The sequence below is a fragment of the Neomonachus schauinslandi genome, chromosome 3 (assembly GCF_002201575.2).
Source record: "Neomonachus schauinslandi chromosome 3, ASM220157v2, whole genome shotgun sequence".
Taxonomy (NCBI): Eukaryota; Metazoa; Chordata; class Mammalia; order Carnivora; family Phocidae; genus Neomonachus; species Neomonachus schauinslandi.
In genome coordinates this window covers 40,586,565-40,607,795 of record NC_058405.1, presented here as the reverse complement: position 1 = coordinate 40,607,795, position 21,231 = coordinate 40,586,565, and the positions used below count along the sequence as shown (strand labels likewise).

Below are 21,231 nucleotides of genomic sequence, written 5' to 3'. Positions count from 1 at the left end.
TTATTCTCTCCTAATCATTTTCTAAAACCAAGATGTTATATTGAATGGCCTACAACTGCTTTTTCCAAACTAACGCTGTTCGCTAAGTTGCTTTTCCTGTACAAGAATTCCTAAAGGAATCATTCTTTTGATGGAGCCTAACCAGCCAGAGGCCATCAAAATCAAGCCTGTAGTTTAAAAGGATCATATTTATTGACTTGCTGAAAGCGACATATTTCAAGTATACAATACAATATTGTTAAATACAGTCACCATGCTATATATTACATCTTCAGAATTTAATTATCTTAACTAATTTAATTTTAAATTCATAAATTAATTCAACAAATATATTTTGAGTATCTACTAGGTTATGTTTAGAGGTTTTCAAATAATGGATAATGTTGTTGACACATAAAACTTTTATCTCTTTATTCCAGTTCATTTCTTTTTTTCAATTAGCTAAGCTACTTACTCTAACTATATGATTGCTTAAAGTACAGTAGGTCAAATTGTGTGTACTAATTTAGAAAATCCTAAAACTCAAGGAAATTTGGTAGAATTACTTCTAAGCATGCATAGCAGATGCAATGTAAATATGGATGTAATCATTCTCAAGTACTAGAACCTTTTTCACAGTCTTTGACTACAAAGTAGAAAATTATCACATACCATATGGTCTGTGTTATAACTATATGGCAGCTTCTCTAATGTAAATTGTTCAAGGTCAATCTTTGTGTAAGTTCCCTAATGTGCAAAATCTAATATAGGCTTAACATTACCATATAAAGGCAATTAGCATTGTTTGTATCAGACAACTGCAAAACAAAGTTCTAAATCTCATGCATGATTTCCATAATGTATTCATCGTTAATATTAAAATGAGTACTAAAAATTTAAAATTTTCAGAAAAATGGAGTTCTATTTAATCAAAAATCAGTTTCTGAATGACACTGGGCTGATATTTTAATTTCTTCTACATCTTTGTTTCATATTTAAAGCAAATAGGTAATTTCTCTTTCCTGTCCAGAGTATTTATGTCAAAATTGTGGTTAAGCAATTCTCTTATGTGTTTTGGAGATAAGCCTTATTTGAAGGAAGGTTTTATGCATCAACCTTTACCAGATGTGTTTCATTTCTACTTAGGACTTTAAAAGTATATATATATATATATATATTTTGTATTCGGGGATGATTAAAAGTGTATATATACTTTGTATTTGGGGATGATTTAAATAGAATATGAGTGAAAATTTTAAGTTTAACTTTTCTTCTTTTCCCTGAATTGTTGGCCGTCTCTTTTATATTAAATCTGTGCCTATGGTACAGTAAATAACTGATAATGTCTACAAAATTATTGACAATATAGTAGTTACTTCTAAATAAGTAAATAAGCAATCTGTTTAATGTCCTGAAGAGAAAATGATGGGTTGACTTAAATGCTCATTTAAAACAAGTAATTGTTTTGTTTTGTTATAGAAGCATCTAAATTATTGTGTTATTAAAATCAGTGTGTAAAAGAAAGAAAATGAGTAGTAAAAGAACAATGACGCTGGTGGAATATGTGATGGGATAAGAATCAGTATCATACTTACCAACACCAGTGGTTGTTAGAAGACAACAAAATATGTGCTTTAGGTTTCTGATAGAAAAGGAACCTAGTGTTAACATTCCACTATTTATCAACTTTGGACATTCAAGACCTCACAAACTTCACCTCTCACAAATATTTTAGGAAATTCTTTAGGATGTACTTCATCAAAATGGGATACTAAACCAAAGCAGCGGAAGATATAGAATCCAAAATATAGAATATTTTACCCAGTGAGGATAGGAAGTCACATGTTGATGCCTCTGTAGGAGGACAGAAGATATTTCTTTCAAACTGGACTAGGGAGGGGACTCCAAGAGATACATAGCTTTCATGGGAAAAGAGTTCTTATGAAATACTATCCCCCAGATTAGGAACAAATTCATGAAGTGACAAAGTAAAAAAAAAGGAAAGCAATTATGGTTAAAGAATACAAATGTTTGGGTCAAAATTATTGAATTTTATGAAACCAGATGAACCAAGCAATAAATCAAATTAGAGAATTCAGAAACTTGTACGTTGTTGAAAATCTCAGATAATAAATAGTGCTTTTGAAAACAGTTAAGCATGAAGTTTGGGAAGAAGGAATTAACAGGTCTTTTCTCCAGGCTCAGGGATGCTTGGAGACTTGCTTTTTATTCTAATCTTCCCTCTAATCCTAACTCAAGGTATTTATACCAGTACTGAGGGAACTACTTAGATCACTTTATATTGACCTCACTCTGTGCCTCACTGTCAACATTATTTTGTTGTTGTTGTTGTTATTGTTGTTGTTTGCCTAATCTGTAACTGATTTATAAATGGTAATTGATGACGTGCAGCAGCACCAGAATGGGGGCTTGTCACGTACCCTTTGGGGGTTCTACTTGACTAGGAAACTTTTTAAGCTGAAGAGGTCTCATAGTTGATGACGTTTCTGTTTTAAGTTAATCATCACTCACCTACCCTTGTCCCAGTGATTGCATGTGTCCCCAGTGCTGTGTACTTCGGGAACAATCAGCAGCTGCATCTGAAATCCATGAGGCTCTTGCTATACTATTGCTGTTCAGGAGGTGTCATCTTTGGCTATTATTCTTCCTTAAAGTCAAGGAAACTTTGTTGGGGGAATTCTGACCTGTCCGTTCTCTTTGTCAAGAAGCCGATGTCTGGGAATGTAAGTTGGTACAGGCAGTATGGAAAACAGTATTGAACATTCCTCAAACAATTAGAAAAAGAACTATCATGCGATCCTGCAATCTCATTTCTTGGTATTTATTTCAAGAAAACAAAAACACTAATTTGAAAAGATATATGCACCCCCATACTTATTGCAGCATTATTTATAATAGCGAGGATATAAAAACAACCTAACTGTCCATCAATAAATGAATGGATAAAGAAGATATGGTATACAGATATATAACGGAACATTATATACGTATATATAATGGACCTTGAGGGCATTATGCTAAGTGAAATAAGTCAGACAGAAAGACAAATCCTGTACAATCTCACGTATAAGTGGAGTTTAAAAACAAAAACCAAGCTCATAGATTCAGAGAACACACCGATATTGGCCAGAGGCAGGGGATGGGGACCACATAAAATGGGTGAAGAGGGTTGAAAGGTACAGACTTCCAGTTATAAAATAAATAAATCATAGGGATGAAATGTACTGCATTGTGACTATAGATAATACTGTATTGCATGTTTGAAAGTTGCTAAGAAAGTGAATCTTAAACTCCTCATCACAAGAAAAAATAGTTTGTAACTATGTATGGTTACAGATGTTAAATACTTATTGTGGTGACCATTTTGCAATATATTCTAATATCACATCATTATGCTGTACATCTGAAGCTAATATAATGTTACATGTCAATTATATCTCAATAGAAAAAAAAAGGAAAGTAGCAGATGCCAACACAAGATTACATGTGCAAGAGATGTATTTGGTGAACAAGAAAGGGGAATAATCTAGAGTAAGCAAGGAGCATCGTCAAACTTCCACCTGACTCCTGTGGAGAGAAGGAAGTAAAAAGGGTTAGAGAGGAAGATTTTCAGACTGCAACACTATATGCTAAAAAACTTTAGTCAGGTGAATGGGGCCTCTAGGGCTAAAATTGCCTATTAAAAGAATTCTCCACCTTGTCATAATGGTCCTGCATAATGCCAGTGCTTTGCTCATGGTACAACTTCCTTGCTCAGTCTTTGGTTAGAAGCAACCCATGGAAATATGGCCTCAGTACAAATGTGGGGGTGGATCTAGGAGTATCTCAGCCATTGATTAATATGTTTTCTGTAGGAGATATGAGAGCCTTATCTTCATGGTCTTATTTCAGAGCCTTATTTCAAACAGTCCACCACTCGTTAGGGAGGAAGTAGTTGAACTGAAGTACACTACAGTTTCCAGGAACAGCTCCTCCAGGGTTTCCTTGGGGCTCTTTTTCTGAGAGGAAACTTAAAAGAAGCAGGTCAGTGGAACAGACATTTTTTGTTACTGTTGGTGTTAAAGCCACAACAGGTAGTTATCCTCTCCTTCTATTACCTATCCTGAATTTCCCTCACCTTCTTCTATCTCCGTGCATGTGTTGGTATATTCCCTACATATGTGACCCAAATGTAAATTCCTGTGGGATATTAGTCCTTGGAAATCGTGCCTTTTCCAAGTTGGATCACTACAAGAGTCCACTCAAAATTCCTGAGGCAAGGAATACTGGAGGTACCCAGTGGATTACCTGGGTTCCACATACATGTTACTCTGGCCTATTTATGCAAAAGCAGTCCTACCTTCTCCTGCCAATTGCAGTCAATTACACTCACTGTAATGTTGCCTTTTCTACTAGTCTGATGGTCCCTGGATATAAGGAGTTCAAAGTGCTCAGGTAGTGGTCGTAGTTCAATGGAACATTTACTGTGTCCTATGGCAAGACTGAGTCACATTTGGGGAAAAAACATTCAACCCTGCAGAGCCCAGAGTCGCAAGAATGGGAAGCACAAAATACTCTTGTGCGTCTCCGAGAATAATGTCAAATGGGGCCACTCCTACTACTACACTTAGTTTCCAGACCTATTTGGGAACACAGAGTTGTATAGAGGCTTCTGACTTAAAGCATATTCTGCATCCTGAAGGATGGCAGTCTATCCTTTTAAAGGATTGCCTCTAATCTGGTGCTTCATCTTTGCTTTTAGAACAATGTCCCAACCCTCTGTGAGACCAGCTATTTCTAAGTAGTACACTGGAGATACAACAGGTGGATTCCCTGGTTATGCCCCCATACCCACACTACTTTTGCTATGAAATGAGTCTCCTGGTTGCATGCAATATTGTCTGGCCTCCTGTGGTAAGAATAATTTTCAAACGACCCCTAAGATTCCTATCCCTTGATATGTATGCCCTGTACAACCCAGTATCTATCATTCTCATTTTATGACTGCCTATAAGCTCCTCTGAATTTATAACTTGATAGGTCTGAAAGAATAGAGCTTTTAGGACAATTTCCAGATACCTGGTCACTTGTTGCTTCATGGTCAAGTATTCTAACTTTACCAAGGCTCAGTGACATACCATGAGCTGTTTCTTAAAAGGCATATTAATCTTTGCTGGAGATATTTTGTTCTTACTGGGGAAGAGGATGCTTTCAGATTTTAATTTGGCTTACCCCTCTATGAGACTTCTTACTCCACAGGCCAAGGAATCAATGTCAGAGTTATTCCAACTGGCAAGTATATCCTCCCCCTTATTCTGAGTGGCTTTACCTAATCAGGTGAGCCTCTTAAAAAGAAGATCTAGAAATTAGAGACAGAATAAATCAGAGAGATTTGAAGCTACAGAAAACAGTCTTCTGTTGGCCTTGAAAAACAAAATGTCATGTCATTAAGAGGCATGTGGCAAGAAATGATAGGCAGCCTATCAGAGCTGAGAGTCATCCCCTGCTGACAGCCAGAGACCTCCATCCTACAACTATAAGGAACAAAATTGTGCCAATGACCACATAGGCTTGGAGAAGACCCTGAGCTCCAGGAAAAAATATAACCAACACCTTACTTTTTAAGATTCTGAGCAGAGGATCTAGCTAACCTGTACCTGGATTTCTGATCCACATAAACTGAGATAATAAATGGATATTGTTTTAATCCACCAAGTTTGTGATAATTTGTAGTGAGGCAATAGAAAACTTATACAGATTCCATACCTGTGAAAGAGAAATCTGTAAGCCCTCATGCAGTAGTCTTGGTCAGGGCTCTGTAGGTGGGAAAGCCAAACCTATACCTGGAATATGTTTCAATATAAATTCTGGCCCTTCTAGAAAAGTGATATTTGGCACCAAGTAGCTTATACTTGAGGAATAGTGTCATACTGGGGGCTCAGAGTAGGTCTGTCTGGCAGGTTGGGCATTCCAAAGAGGTGGTAGTTAGATTAGCCTTTGATAAGTAGAAGTCCATGTTGCTGGGTCAATTCGTAGCTTCAATTTCTGCCACTCACTGCACCAGCAGTAGATGTTAAACAGGGTTTGATTGCTAAAATAAATTCATACAATCCAAGATGAAATACTTATAAATCTACAGTTTATTACCACAAAAAAGATATATTAGTGACAGCATTAAAGTAAGCAGATGCATTACAGCCAAAGTCTGTCTCACAGCCAGAGGTCCAGAGACATCAGGTGCGGGCTCCTATTATAATCCATTTCTAAGGGTCACAGATGGATGCACTTTTTTTCTTGGATCAGGAACCACCAATGTGTGCATGGAACACCTTGGAATTAGGGCGCTCAAAGTGGAATTTTGGCTGGAGATTTTTATTTTTTATTTTTTGCTGGCCATGTAACATATTCCTGCTACATAACCAGCTTTAACGGCAGAGTCCTCCAGGGTCTCACAGAGACCAGGTGCGAATCATCAATCTCATTGTTATCAATAAACAGTGCTGATGAGCTGGAACAAATGGGCCGGAAACTCTTTAGACCCATGGTTATAAAGCAACACTATTAATCGGAATGTTTCATGCCTTCATTAAGGGTCATTGCCATGCACAAACTTTTGCAAGACAGTTCAAGCTAATTCCGAGCTTGCTGTAATTAACCTTCACAACATAACCATTATTCCATTTGTGTGCCTATTTTGCCAGTCCCAAGATGGCATATGAAGTTTGGCTAACATCAGATGGCCAAGTCATTTTATCTACTTGGTTATCCAGTACTACTCTCATGGTGGATGCTTTATGATGGGCATCAACATGTGACACAAATATCTTCATACTTGGTGTCCACTTCCATGTGCTACTTAGCCATGTGCCAGTTCTGCTACCACACTAATTAGATGGCCAGCTACAGTGTCAGCGGCTCCACCCACTGGGAAATATTTTCTTTCCACTTTCATTTATAGCCACTCTGAACATGACTGTAATTCTTATGGCACCTCTTTTCAGCTTGCACCCACCTGCTGAGGGAACTCAATTATAAATGAAGCCTGGACATTATTCTTTCTCCTTCAACTGAACATATAGGAACACCCATACAAACAAAGATGTGAGCTGTGAAAGGTTTATTTGTTCAACCTTAGTGGTGACATGAGGGTCTAGGCTACTCACTCATGCATAGGTGTGGCTGTGGGCTCATTGAGTCCATGGTGAGCTAGACTTCAGCCGGGGCCCCAGCCCCATTTACTGTCTGTTCTCCCTAAGTCCCCGTTCTAACAAGGGAGATATAACAACAATTTGTGCCTCTGAGTATCATTGTCAACCAGATCTTATGCCCAATAGTTCTCAAGATATCTATTTTTTCACCTAGTGTAAAATCTCCCAAGTGAATGGCTATAGGTTCTTTCGTGAAACTGGGGAATTCGTTAGAGTGTGTAACTGCTGCGGTGTTAGGGTCTTTCCTTTTAGGGAGCTAACCACTTTTATGCCAGTGAGTTCTGGACTCAAAATTGGCTCCCATGTGAGTACTGACTAAAGGACTGAGTCCTTTTGCCTTCGTACCTTCAACTCTTGCCTTCCTACCCTTTATGGTTGGGTATGTTACGTAGCACTCTTTTTGCTGCCTATTAATTTTGTCTAAAGGGACATCAGGCTCTATTTACTGTCTTCACAACTTCTTCTCATTCAGTTCCCCTCAGCAAATGATGCCCCTTTACCACTGATGGAGAAATTTGAGCACGGGTAAGTGGGCACTGAACATGAAGTTTAATGATTTAGTCTTATATACTTTTTCCTTTCTCATATAAAAACAGATGGCTGAATAACAAAGAACCACATCTGACCTAGATGGAGATAATTAAACATCATAGATAGTGGAATGAGATGAATACTGTATCAAGATGAGACCTAAGTTGAGCTTGCATAAGAGATGGAAAATTTGTTCTTCTATGTGAAGAAGTGTGCTGGTTTGGGTGACCAGAGGGAGAGACCGACCCACACACAGTGTGCTCTGTTTTCTATATGGTACAGTTACTGCCCAGAAGTGCCTTGTGAGATGGGCACTCCATTTCTGAGACTTCCCTTGCATCTCACAATGGAACACTTCTTGCCTATGGGTTATGAATAGCATTGGCAAGTATTATTACTTCAGAGCCTGGATATAAGGAACGGTTGTGCTTTCTCTATATTCTCCTACTTGCCCCAGCTGTATGCAGGCAGAGACAACCCCTTAGGATAGGGATTCTCACAAGTGTATAACATCGGCAGTATCTGGGAACATACTTGAAGCAAGTTCCTAGGCCTACTTCTGAATTTTTAAAGAAATATGGGGTGAGAAGAGTGTGAGCGGTCAAAGCAATCTTGGTTTTAGCATGTCCTCTGCAGTAATTTTATAACAGCTGTAGGGTTGAGTAGATACAAAGGATGGAAGGAGACTACATCCCTGAATTACCATGTAGAACAAAGCCCTTGTGATCCACAGGTACTGCTATGAACTGTGAGTAAGAATAGTTGCCCCTTTATATATGTTACAAATTTTACGTCTATTTGTTGCAGTAGCTTAACATTATCATAACTAATACAAATGCAAAATAAGGGAATGGTGATAATGAATTTCAAGTGTACTATGAAGAATACAACTCATCAAGAATAAAAGAGGTGGGATGATCACGAATGTGGGCAGAGGTGCAACAAAAGAATTGCTTTAGTTGGGAGGGTTTTATAATTTGTATAACCTCACAAGAGGTGTTTTTAGTTTATGTATTTTTAGTTTGACAATGATCTGGTGAAATAAAGATGGTTTTGAAAGCACTTACCTTTCATTACATGGATAAAACTATTATGGATCTACAGTAATTCTGTTACCTTTTTTTTTTTTTTTAAGCTCAGCAGTTTGTCTTTAAGATCACTTATGACCAGACCATAGATGGACAACTAATTTGTTGCTTCTAACTGATAAATAATATTTTACGGTGTGCATACATTCTACTTTACTTGTCTCCTTTCCCAGTAAGGGAACACAGATGGGCTACAAGATCCAAATATTGAAAATACAGCAGAAATGAGAGGAAATGTGACAATCTATGAGAAAGGTGATAGTGTTAGAAAAGGCTAAGTACAAATTTTAATTCTTTAAAATTATCATTTTTGTTTTGTTGCATTTGATCTGAATAACTGCACTATATAATTTCATAAACCTTTTATGTGACAGGTAACATATAAACCATAAGCCTCATTATTTCACTTTGTAACTGGAGACCACACTATTATTTTGTGGATGAACAGGATTTCTAAGGTTTGGACCAATTCAAATCAAAAGCCAGAAATGTTTGCTCTAAATACCAGTCAATCAATTCTCAGTTCATGCTCTACAAGGGCCTAGAGATTACCCTGTTTACCTATACAACATATTTTGTCTTTTTTTCCTATCAGCTAATACTTAAAAATTGGAAGGTTTCATATGAAAATTAGGTAACATTTATTTTATTTCATGGAAAATATTCTAAAACATTTTAATACCAATATATATGCATAAAATGTAGTAAAATCTGATTCCCCCTAAAATGTTATGTAAAATGGAAAATTCTGAGATAAGGTTCGTGCTTGTTGAAGGTCCCTCTAGGCTAAAGGCAGGAGTGAAAGTGAACTTCTCTCCACAGTTAGAGATACTACCTTGATAAAATTTGAGATGCACTGCCCTAGGGCATTCTGTCATGTCATCCCCAGACTCTTCCTTCAAAGAAAACAGCTAAACGTAGTCTAATACTTCTGGCAACAGATGGTGAAGTGGTTTTAAGTATAGCATTCATTTTTATTAAAAATGCAGATTCTAAATATTGTGAATAAGAAAACAAAGCAATATATTTTACATGGTATTTTTGATCAATTATTAATGTCAACTGTTGTTTTCAAAACTCTGCTAGTGTGTTTAAAAGCACATCACAAGGAATTTATATCTCTGATGGAAACTCTTTATCCAGGGCATACACTAATAGAAAACCATTCCTTCCTTTCTTCTTCAGTTGTTTAACAATTAACATTTATATTCATTTAGAGTTTGTGTGTGTGTGTGTGTGTGTTTAATTTTAGGATATTAACATTGTACAACTATTTCCAATTTTATTTCTAAATATTGAATAACTGCTCACTTACTACACTTGAGGAAATGATTTCTTTACTTCTATATTTTGTATTTTGATTTTTTTTTGGTAAATATACCACTCACACAAATTAGTGACCATGCTTATTTGTCTATATTAGAGAATGGTAATTCACTCTTAATTACAAATACCCAAGTTTATCAAATAGAACAAGACTTTGAATCATCTTATTTTCTTTCTGTCTCAACCATGCATTTAAATAGACGGCTTTCCCACAATATTAAATAGTTATCATTTTAGTTAGCCATGTTAGGTAGTTTTTTTTCTGAACATTCAATCTGTTATGTTGCTAAAAATAAAATATCTTTTCAAACATGGTTAGAGCAGAGACACATATTTAAATGTAATTGTATTTAGCATGTATCTTTATAAAATGCCTTATCACCTCTAATGGCTTTGCAGTTGATTGTCTCTGATATTTTGGGTAGAAAATCCTATTCATTTGCAAATAATTATCATTGTGTCATCAAATTTCTATTATTTGCTATTTTAATATCTTATTTTGTTTTACTTTTCTAAGAGCAGTATTAATGTTATTGATGACAGGTATCTTAATTCCTCTTTATATTATGAATAATGCTCAAAGAGAGTACAAGAGATAAAAGATGGAGAAAAAGAACAAGATAGACACAGAAGGAGAAGTGTTTGTGAAAAGAGATTTTTCAACACATATCAAAATATAATATGTTCTCTTTTTTTATTTAGCAGCTTGAAATATATGAACAACTGTCTTAGTGTTAACAATCTTGTAACCCCCCAAAATAAAATAAATAAAATTAAAAAAAAAACAATCCTATAATCCATGAATGAACCCACTTTTTTTTGAACCCACTTCTTAATGGCATATTCATAACTCCTTTAGCAAGCCATAGTTTCTATGAGGTAATACCATGCTTAGAATTTTGCATCAATATGTATAAGTGAAATTAATGTGTGTAATACCACTATGTGCTATCTCCATTTTGTTATTGTCTCAGATAATGCTAACTTAGTAAGTGCCATTGGCAAGTTTCCTTGTCTTCGGTACTTTGAAAAGTTAAAATGGCATAGACACTCCTTATCCCTGGACGTATTTTTTGGAAGCTTTCTTAATGTTTAGAGTTATTAGTCTTCTTGGATATTTAAAGCTTTTCTTAAGTTATTTTTCTATTTATATTTTCTTAGTTATCTTAGTTATCTAACTAAGATAACTAATTGGAATGAAATCTTCAAATTTATTGAAATGAATGTGTGAAAATTATCTCTTTAAGCTATTAAATTAATCTTATAAATGTGGTTATGTTTTCCTTATTGTAAGTTTTGTCTATTTGTGGACACTTTCTTCATTAAGCTTTTATCTATTTTATTATTACAAACCAATAACTTTTAAATAGATTTGTCAAGATAACCGTTTTCAAGTTAATCATTTTTTTGTGTTTATAGTCAATAATTCCCTATTCCTATGATATTTGATCTCTATTAGAGTTATTTTTACTACTGAAATTTAAGTTTTAATTCATTTTTATTATATTAGTGGGATTAATTAAAACAATTGGTTATTATATCTTTTATTAAAAGCAAATCTGAATTTTCCTTACACTATATATTGCTTTCTTTCTATTATAAAAAAATTCAGTTTTATTGGGATATAATTGACATATAAAATTGTATTAGTTTAAGGTGTACAACATATTGATTTGATATATGTTTATATTACACAATGATCACCATAATGAATTTTAGTTTATCTATCACTTCACACACATAGTTAAATTTTTTTTTTTTTATAATTTTTTTTAAGATTTTATTTATTTATTTGAGAGAGAGAATGAGATAGAGAGAGCATGAGAGGGGGGAGGGTCAGAGGGAGAAGCAGGCTCCTCGCTGAGCAGGGAGCCCGACGTGGGACTCGATCCCGGGACTCCAGGATCATGACCTGAGCCGAAGGCAGTCGCTCAACCGACTGAGCCACCCAGGTGCCCCATAGTTAAAATTTTTATCTTGTGATAAGAACTTTAAGATCTACTCTCTTTACAGCTTTTCAATATACAATACAGTATTGTTAATTATTGTCATCATTCTGTACATCACATCCACAGAAGTTAATTAATTAATTAATTAATTAATTAATTAATTTTTAAAAGATTTTATTTATTTCTTTGACAGAGAGAGACAGCGAGAGACGGAACACAAGTAGGCAGAGAGGGAGAGGGAGAAGCAACTCCCCGCCAAGCAGGGAGCCTGATGTGGGGCTCGATCCTAGGACCCCGGGATCATGACCTGAGCCAAAGGCAGATGCTTAATGACTGAGCCACCCAGGCAATATCTTAATATTGCTCTTAGAAAAGTAAAACAAGGGCCGCCTGGGTGGCTCAGTCATTAAGAGTCTGCCTTTGGCTCAGGTCATGATCCCAGGGTCCTGGGATTGAGCCCCTCATCTGGCTCTCTGCTCGGCAGGAGGCCTGATTCTCCCTCTCCCATTCCCCCTGCTTGTGTTCCTTCTCTCACTATATCTCTCTCTAAAAAATAAATAAAATCTTTAAAAAAAAAGAAGTAAAACAAAATAAGATCCTAAAATAGGAAATAATAGAAATTTGATGACACAATGATAATTATTTGCAAATGAATAGGATTTTCTACCGAAAATATCAGAGACAATCAACTGCAAAGCCATTAGAGATGATAAGGCACTTTATAAAGATACATGCTGAATACAATTACATTTAAATATGCATCTTTTTTTTTTTGGACAAACATCTTTATTTAAGAAATCAAATAAATAGATGGGGTAAAAAATTATGGTAGCAACTTCACACAAGGGTATGAGACCAAACTTAGAACTACTTGCTCAAGTTATTCAGGATGGTACAAAATTAAGTGCTCACAATTAGCACAGAAAATATCTGGTTATAGTACTTGTTTTTAAATGGACATTTACTAGTTTACAGTAAGGTCCCACTTGTTAGGGACCACTCCCCACCCCCTTGGTGTACAACCTAAAAAAGCTAAGAATGCAAATGTTAATGTAATATAAACTTTTCTTTGTTTACAATTCCAGAATTACAACTTCTTTGTAGTAAAACTATCAACAGGTTCACTTACTTCAGTTTACTGTCGGAGGGAAAGGCAATATAAGAACTGAAAGTTTGTATCTTTTGATGATCCTCACCCATTTCCACCACCCCCTGCTTCTGGTAACCACCAATTGTTCTATGAGTTCGTATAGAAGTATAGAAGATATTTTCAGGATACCTTGCTAGCAAAAACACGTTTTCTGCTTTTTTATGAGACTACCAGTGGAAGGTAATTACTATCAATTAATCAGTTTATGTTTCCTAGAATTTTAATGTTATTGATACTACTGAGTCCATACAAACACTTAACAAATAACGATAAGATTCTTCATAGAATTTGGAAGTAGATGCTGTTTCTTTTTGTTATTTAATTATCCCTTTCTGCGTTATCCTCTACTCTTTGTAAAGTTCAGTTTTATTTCTTCAGATAACAAAACATTTCTTCTACCTCTTAAAGAGTCAACCATTTAACATTGCTTTTACTTCAATCTGTAAATTTGAAAGTCTCATTTATTGAGAAATATTATCATTATTATTACCTAGAAAGGAAGAAAAAAAGTGTTACATACTTTCTATATGCTCTTCTTTTTATTAACTTAATCCTTTTTTGAATATGAGTCTAAAATAAAATTTATAAATCATATAATCAAAAGAAATCAATTTTGACTCAAGATGTTACTATAGTACAAAAAACACAACCCCAACTCTATTTCTCCTATTAGAGAAAGAAAGAAAGAGAAAAGGAAGGAAGGAAGGAAGGACATCAAAGAATGACCAAAATAAACTTATAAAAAGTAAATACTGGATAAACAACAGAATAAGGGAATAGAAGAGCATTTATAAATAATAAATATACATAGTGGAATTTGAGAACTTATTCTATCCCTCCAAAATACACACACACACACACACACACAAATTAATTCATATAAGAACCAGATACCATGAAACACCACCACCATCTGAGGATAACAAAGCAGTATTTATAATTAAAACTTTGGTCACTAAGATGGAAGTAAGATATTAGTTGTAGGTCTAGAAAGTTAAGTTGAGACAACAGCCATCAAAAAGAAAGAGAGAGACAAAGAAACAAAACTGAAAGAGACAGAGAGATAAGGTGGGGAGAGAAAAAGAAGAAGGGGGGAAGAAGGGGAGAGAAGGAGGAGGAGGAGTGAAAAGAGGAAGGAAGGAAGGAGGGAAGGAAAGAATGAAAGAAGGAAGGGAGGAAGGAAGGAAGGAGTTACAATGACTTTAGAAAATTGTCAGTTTCTTAAAAACTTAACATATCTAGTTATTTACTCGAGAGAAAATGAATCATATATCTGTGTGAAAACATATGCATGAATATTCAGAGAAGCTGTATTTGTAATTGTCAAAATTGGAAACAACCCAAATGGACATTAACAGTTATATGTATGAACAATTTGTGGAATATTTATCCAGTAGAATGATTTTAGAAAAAAAAAAAAATGAAAGACTACTGATAAACAGAACAACAGGAGTGAAAGTCAAAATAATTATGCTGAGGAAAGCAGCTAGATAATAAAAGAATATATACAAATGTAATTCCAATTATATAAAAAATATAGGGCGCCTGGGTGGCTCAGTTGGTTAAGCGACTGCCTTCGGCTCAGGTCATGATCCTGGAGTCCCTGGATCGAGTCCCGCATCAGGCTCTCTGCTCGGCAGGGAGCCTGCTTCTCCCTCTGACCCTCCCCCCTCTCATGAGCTCTCTCTCTCTCTCTCATTCTCTCTGTCTCAAATAAATAAATAAAATCTTTAAAAATATATATATATAGAAAAGGCAAACTAATTTATAATGACAGAAAGCAGAATTTTTTTGGTGATAGATGTATTCATTGTTTTGATTGCGGTGATGTTCCATTGACACACACACAAACATACACATTCCTAGCAAATTGTACAACTTATGTGAATTTTATTATGTCAATTGCACCTCAATTGAATATTAGAAATTAATGTCATAGAGGTTAATATTAATAGCAGTTTCAAAAGAAAAAAGAACTTACAAAACAGTAGGAAAGCAGTTTTGAATTGATAAAAGTAGATAACATTCTAACATTGTAATTAAGCATGTGTCTCAACAAAAATAGTGCATTGAATGTCAAGCTGTTTATACTTATTATTTTTTTAAATTTTTTTAGAGAGGGAGCCGGGAGCGGCAAAGGGAGAGGGAGAGAGAAGATCTTAAGCAGGATCCACACCCAGCATGAAGCTAGACGGGGGCTGGATTTCACAACTCTGAGATCATGACCTAAGCCAAAATCAAGAGTTGGACACTTAACCGAGTAAGCCACCCAGGCACCCCTCAATCTGTTTATATTTAAAAGGCCCATAGAAAAGTATATTCTCATGGAAATTTCAAAACAATAAGAATAAAATTATAATCTAAAGACTTGAAGAAGAAGGTATTTAACCATGAGAAAATGAAAATCAAGGTTGCCCACACATTTTTCTGTAATTAAATGAAGAAATGCCTCATATTCCAAGAGAGTGATTTGGAACTTAGATTTTTTATCTTATTTTTGTAAAGATTTTATTTTTAAGTAATCTCCACACCCAACATGGGGCTTGAACTCATAACCCTGAATCAAGATCACTGAGCTAGCCAGTGCCCTGATTTGGAACTTTTAATTCAATACAACCAAAATAGAAATCAACTGTGAAAGCAAATAAGAAACAATGTGAAGAAAATCAAGAAAATTAAGACATATGGTCTATGTATAATAAAATATTGACCTACAACTGAAGTACAATGAAGTTAATTCCCAGGATTGAGCTACAATGCAATCCTAGAAAGCAGCTGTAGCAGAGTGGAGCAGAAGGGTAAGAGTCTCTGAAAAGTATAGTGTAATAGAGAAGAATGCTAATATGTTTAGAATAAAGACTTTTGTTCATTGTGTAAGCAAAAACAAAAGAAAGAATATTAGTAATATCAAGTGAGAATATTTAAAAAGAGTATGACCCATTTATGAAGCAAAATGGGATATGATTTTGAATAAGGAGGGAAAATTAAAAAATACTGTCTTAAAAGTTATCATTTTAGATGTTTTCTCTTGAACTCGGCAAGAATGAAGGCAATGAAGCCATGACAAAGATAACGTAATTCTATCCCTCAAATTGGTTTATGTATTCAATGATGTTAGCATAGCCTTAATGCTGTAGATGTAATATTTTCAAAGATTTTCAATTTTGAGGGTCAATTTATCTGAAAAGCATGGAGAATCTAATTATGCCTATAGAAATAAATATTAAATAACTGTACTTTGATAATTGAAAAAGTTATTTTATACTTGAATATAACTGGAAGCCATCTTGTCTTACACCGAGTAGGTAGATAGGCAAAGGATGTTAACAACGGTCTAGCATTAACTGTCTGACATAGATGTAACAAAAGGTAGGAATGCGATTATCATAGAAATATTTGTATACTTCCATAGATTTAATGGCAATAATGATTATGATGTTGGATAATATTATTACATAGTTGAAAGTGCCAGGTACTGTTCTGACTAATTTATATGCATTCTCTCACATAACTGCCTCCAACATAGCCAGTTGTCTTGACATTACAGACTAGAAAATGGAGAGACAGAAAAGTTATGTAACTTTCTCAAAATAAATATATGCTAAAATATATATTTTTTTTTGAGAGAGAGAATTTCAGTCAGGATTTGAATCCAGGCAATCTAAAAAATATGCTAATTTATTTTTTCTTTCTTTCTTTTTTTAAAGATTTTATTTATTTATTTGACAGAGAGAGATAGCGAGAGCAGGAACACAAGCAGGGGGAGTGGGAGAGGGAGAAGCAAGCTCCCAGCGGAGCAGGGACCCCGATGCGGGGCTCAATCCCAGGACCCTGGGATCATGACCTGAGCCAACGGCAGATGTTTAACGATTGAGCCACCCAGGCGCCCCTAAAAATATGCTAATTTAAACTAACTGAATTGAATTAGTTGCTACCTAAATAAAGTTAATAATACAAATATAGAAAGTGAGTGATAGTAAGATGATCATAAGTGAGTAAAACTTTAATTTCCCAAAGATGGAAAGACATTAGAGAGTAAAGTGTATATATATATATATGAAGAAATAGATATAAATTCATATAATGTATATTATGGAGTGATCACTTAAAGTGAATACTCCAAACATTTTTCCTTTTAAGAAAGGATCCGGGAGTCAGGGAATCATTTCAGAAATTTTTTATTTTGGTACAGTACAATTCTATATTTTTTACATTTGTATATATTTTTTGGTAATATGTGAAAAGTGTCTGAATTCTTATTATGCCCAAGCATTCAATAAAGTTTCCTTGCAAATTTGTTCTTAGTAACAGGCCTCTGTGCAGGTACTTAACAAACAAATGTGTGCACACACAGAGTATCTAATTACGATACAAGCAAATTTTGTTTTCTTATCCTCTAAAATGTATTTTGTTCTATGCAAATTAGCATATATTCAAAGAAATATTCTAGTCAGGAAATTTTTGAGCTGCTGGAATATTACAGAAAAGGTAAATTTAGTACAATTGCCTTGCTCACTAGCCTGTTTTCGGAAGCACACCTCCTTCATTTTAAGTTTTCATAGTTATGGGGTGTGTATGCATTCATTAGGCCATCTGCAGAAATAGAGGCTGAGTTGAGAGGAAGCAAAACAGTAAATATTCTAAGCTTGGGAATAGAGAGAAAAAAGAGAAAACAAGGAGAAGATAAAACTGTCTTTAGGTTGAAATTTTTTAAATGGCTCCACAAATTTACCAGCAGTAAGTCTTTTAAGGTATGGAAATTTATTAACACTAGTGCTTTTACCACAAATTACTTTTAGCGGCTTAGACGTATACACAAAACAGTTAATGGTTTGCGGAGTTCCTACCATAAATACTAGTCATTTTTACACAAGATTTAGGTTTGACACTATTATGAGAATTTGCTAAGTGACAGAAGTACGCCTGTACTTTCATCCCTATCCTTCATCGCAGCTATAGCAAAACTTCATGGCATTTACTCTAAATTCAAAACACCTTTAAAGAGATATTAAAAATGACTTCTCCTTTCCCGTTTTTGCAAAAAAAAGAAAAAGATTTTAAAAAGACATTTGTCTTGACTTAGTGCTGGGCCTTCCACGTTTGGTTTTTTCTTCTCCTGGACAGGAGGCCTCTGCAGCAACCATGTTACACCAGATCATCAGTCAGGCCAAGAAGCGTCTGAGCTTGATTCCCCCTCTTCATATTTATTGGGGCAGGAGGTACTGGAGCAGCACTGTGTGTCTTGCGCCTGGCACTGTTCAATCCAGATGTCAGCTGGGATAGGAAGAATAACCCAGAACCCTGGAACAAACTGTGTCCCAATGATCAATACAAGCTCTACTCAGTGAATGTAGATTACAGCAAACTGAAGAAAGAAGGTCCAGACTTCTAAATGAAATGTTTCACTATAAAGCTGCTTAGAATGAAGGTCTTCCAGAAGCCATCCACACAATTTTCCACGTATCCAGGAAATATTTCCCCTCTAAATGCACGAAATCATGTTGGTGTATTGTGTTGGGGTTTACACTGAATAATAAATATCTGAAACTTGAAAAAAAAAAGACATTTGTCTTTGCAAGGAACGTCCAATTTCAAAGATGTATTATTTTATGTCCCAAACATAATATTGTCATAAAAAGTCCTCTACCCTTCCATCTATTAAGAACAAAGAAAAGCATATATAAGAGTTTTCTAGGTAGATATAGCTAATTAGCTGGGTTAATCTATATAAATAGAACACAAATATAAGGCAGATGCTTTGATTTCAAAATGTAGATCTTTATTTTAATGGGCAGGTCTCTAGATTTCTAGTCTTTAGGAATGTTGTCTAAACCATTGTTTCTCTTCAGGATGCTCCCATCTGTGACAAAGGAAAATAAAAACTCTCCAACATTCTCTTATGCGCTGGGTCTCTCTTAGGTTTTACTCTTTTCTTCTCCTTGCCAGTCGCTGTTGCCTCACATACATCTTTTTTTTTTTTTTTTAAGATTTTATTTATTTATTTGAGAGAGAGAGAATGAGAGACAGAGAGCATGAGAGGGAGGAGGGTCAGGGGGAGAAGCAGACTCCCTGCCGAGCAGGGAGCCTGATGCGGGACTCGATCCCGGGACTCCAGGATCACGACCTGAGCCGAAGGCAGTTGCTTAACCAACTGAGCCACCCAGGCACCCCCCTCACATACATCTTTATACGGCTGCAAAATTTGAAAGGGGACTCATTAAAAAAATATTTCAAGGATATTTTGAATTAAGAGTAAATATATGTAAATACAAATACATGGGGTAAAAGTGTAATTGTATCTCAGTCACTTAAATTCTCACAGTGATGTTAAAAACTATCATTTTTGTTTACATCCTCATTATCAAGTACTTACCACAGTGACATCTTTAGCTTCAAAGGGAGAAAGCATGTCTTGCCTAGCTTGGTCTACATATGCCTACCTGACACAGTCAAGGACCATGGGGCGGGGAAGCCCCAAGTGAAAACCATTATGCACCTGAGGCACTTCCTCTTGGCTGTTATTCCTAACCCACTTCTCTTACCAAGCAAAACAAAGATGTGGCCCAATATACAAGCCAGACTTATAAACAACAGCCTCAGTCATTTCCTGTTGATGGAAGGAACAGAGGCTCCACAAACCTGAAAGACCCTGGCTTTAAAAAACAGTGAGTTCCCTGAGTTGCCTGCCAATATCAACCAATCAGAACTGGCCTGCCAATATCAACCAATCACACTTTTCTATCCCTTATCAGGATTTTGTACCAGAGTGGGAACCTGAGTGGGGACTTTATATAAGCAGGACCTCCCCTTTGGTGCAAGAGGCCAGCCTGACTCCTCTTTCTTGGAGCTGTGTCTCCCTTCAGCTCATGCTATTGCCCCAGTAGGGCCTTGACTGTGCTTTTGACTTTTGGGTCTGGCCCTGTTTCTATCAATGATGGACCCAAGAACCTGATTCCCAAGAGCCTGACTTCAGAAATATACCTAAAACTCAGAGGTGCTTTTGCTAAATAGAAAAAGAGGACATTGCATGTGATGCACAATGATCAGACTTGCCTCTAGCACCCCAATATCCTTGAATACTTTTTTTGTTACCTATAGCACAAACTTAAACCTCCTTGAAATGAAGCAACTCAAGTCTAATAATTATCACATCCATATCCAGGTCTACAATTTCTAAGTGTGGTGTAGACTTCGTCATTTTGGATATATTTCTTTGTGGTCTGGTGACCTATAATCTAATGAAAAAATATCTTAACATCTCATAGCCAGTATTCAGTGGTGCTGTATGAACAGCGTAGACGGTTCAGATTGTTCCATTAAGAAAACAAAAGAATGCATACATTCTTTCAAATTAGTGATTGTGTTTTCTTTGGGTAAATACCCAGTGGTGGAGTTATTGGATAATTACCATATGAATTTACTTATATGTGGAATCTAAAAAACAGAACAAATAAATAAACAGACAAACAAAAAGCAGAATCAGACCTATAAACACAGAGAACAGACCGACAGTTGCCAGAGGAATAGGGGTTAAGGAGATGGGCAAAAGGTGAAGGGTAGTGGGAGATACAGGCCTCTAGTTAAGGAAGGAATAAGTCATGGGAAGAAAGAGCACAACACAAGGAACGCAGTCAGTGATACTGTAATAGTGTTGTATGGGGACAGATGGTCGCTATGCTTGTGGTGAGCACGGCATAATGTTTAAACTTGTCAAATCTCTATGTGCACACTCGAAACTAATGTAACATTGTGTGTCTACACTCAAATCAGAAGAAGAAGCAGCAGCAGCAGCAGCAGACAACAAAAGGATGAGAAGCTCCCAGCAGTTCCTGATCCATAGGCATTATGAAATATTGTTGGGCAAGAATTTTGCAAACTGCCTACCTTGGCAGTGGAGCAAACTACTTGTAGAGACACTAGTTTGACTCTCTGGGTTGATTCCCATCACACTGTGTTCTGTAGACCCTGGCTTTGCTCCCGGGAATAGTCTCCTTGCTCAG

The 21,231-nt window shown here is 35.7% G+C and overlaps 1 pseudogene; it reads left to right on the top strand.

Moving 5' to 3' along the window:
* Positions 1–18,373: 18,373 nt before the first annotated feature.
* LOC110587746 lies at positions 18,374–18,780 on the top strand (annotated as a pseudogene).
* The last annotated feature ends 2,451 nt before the right edge of the window (positions 18,781–21,231 follow it).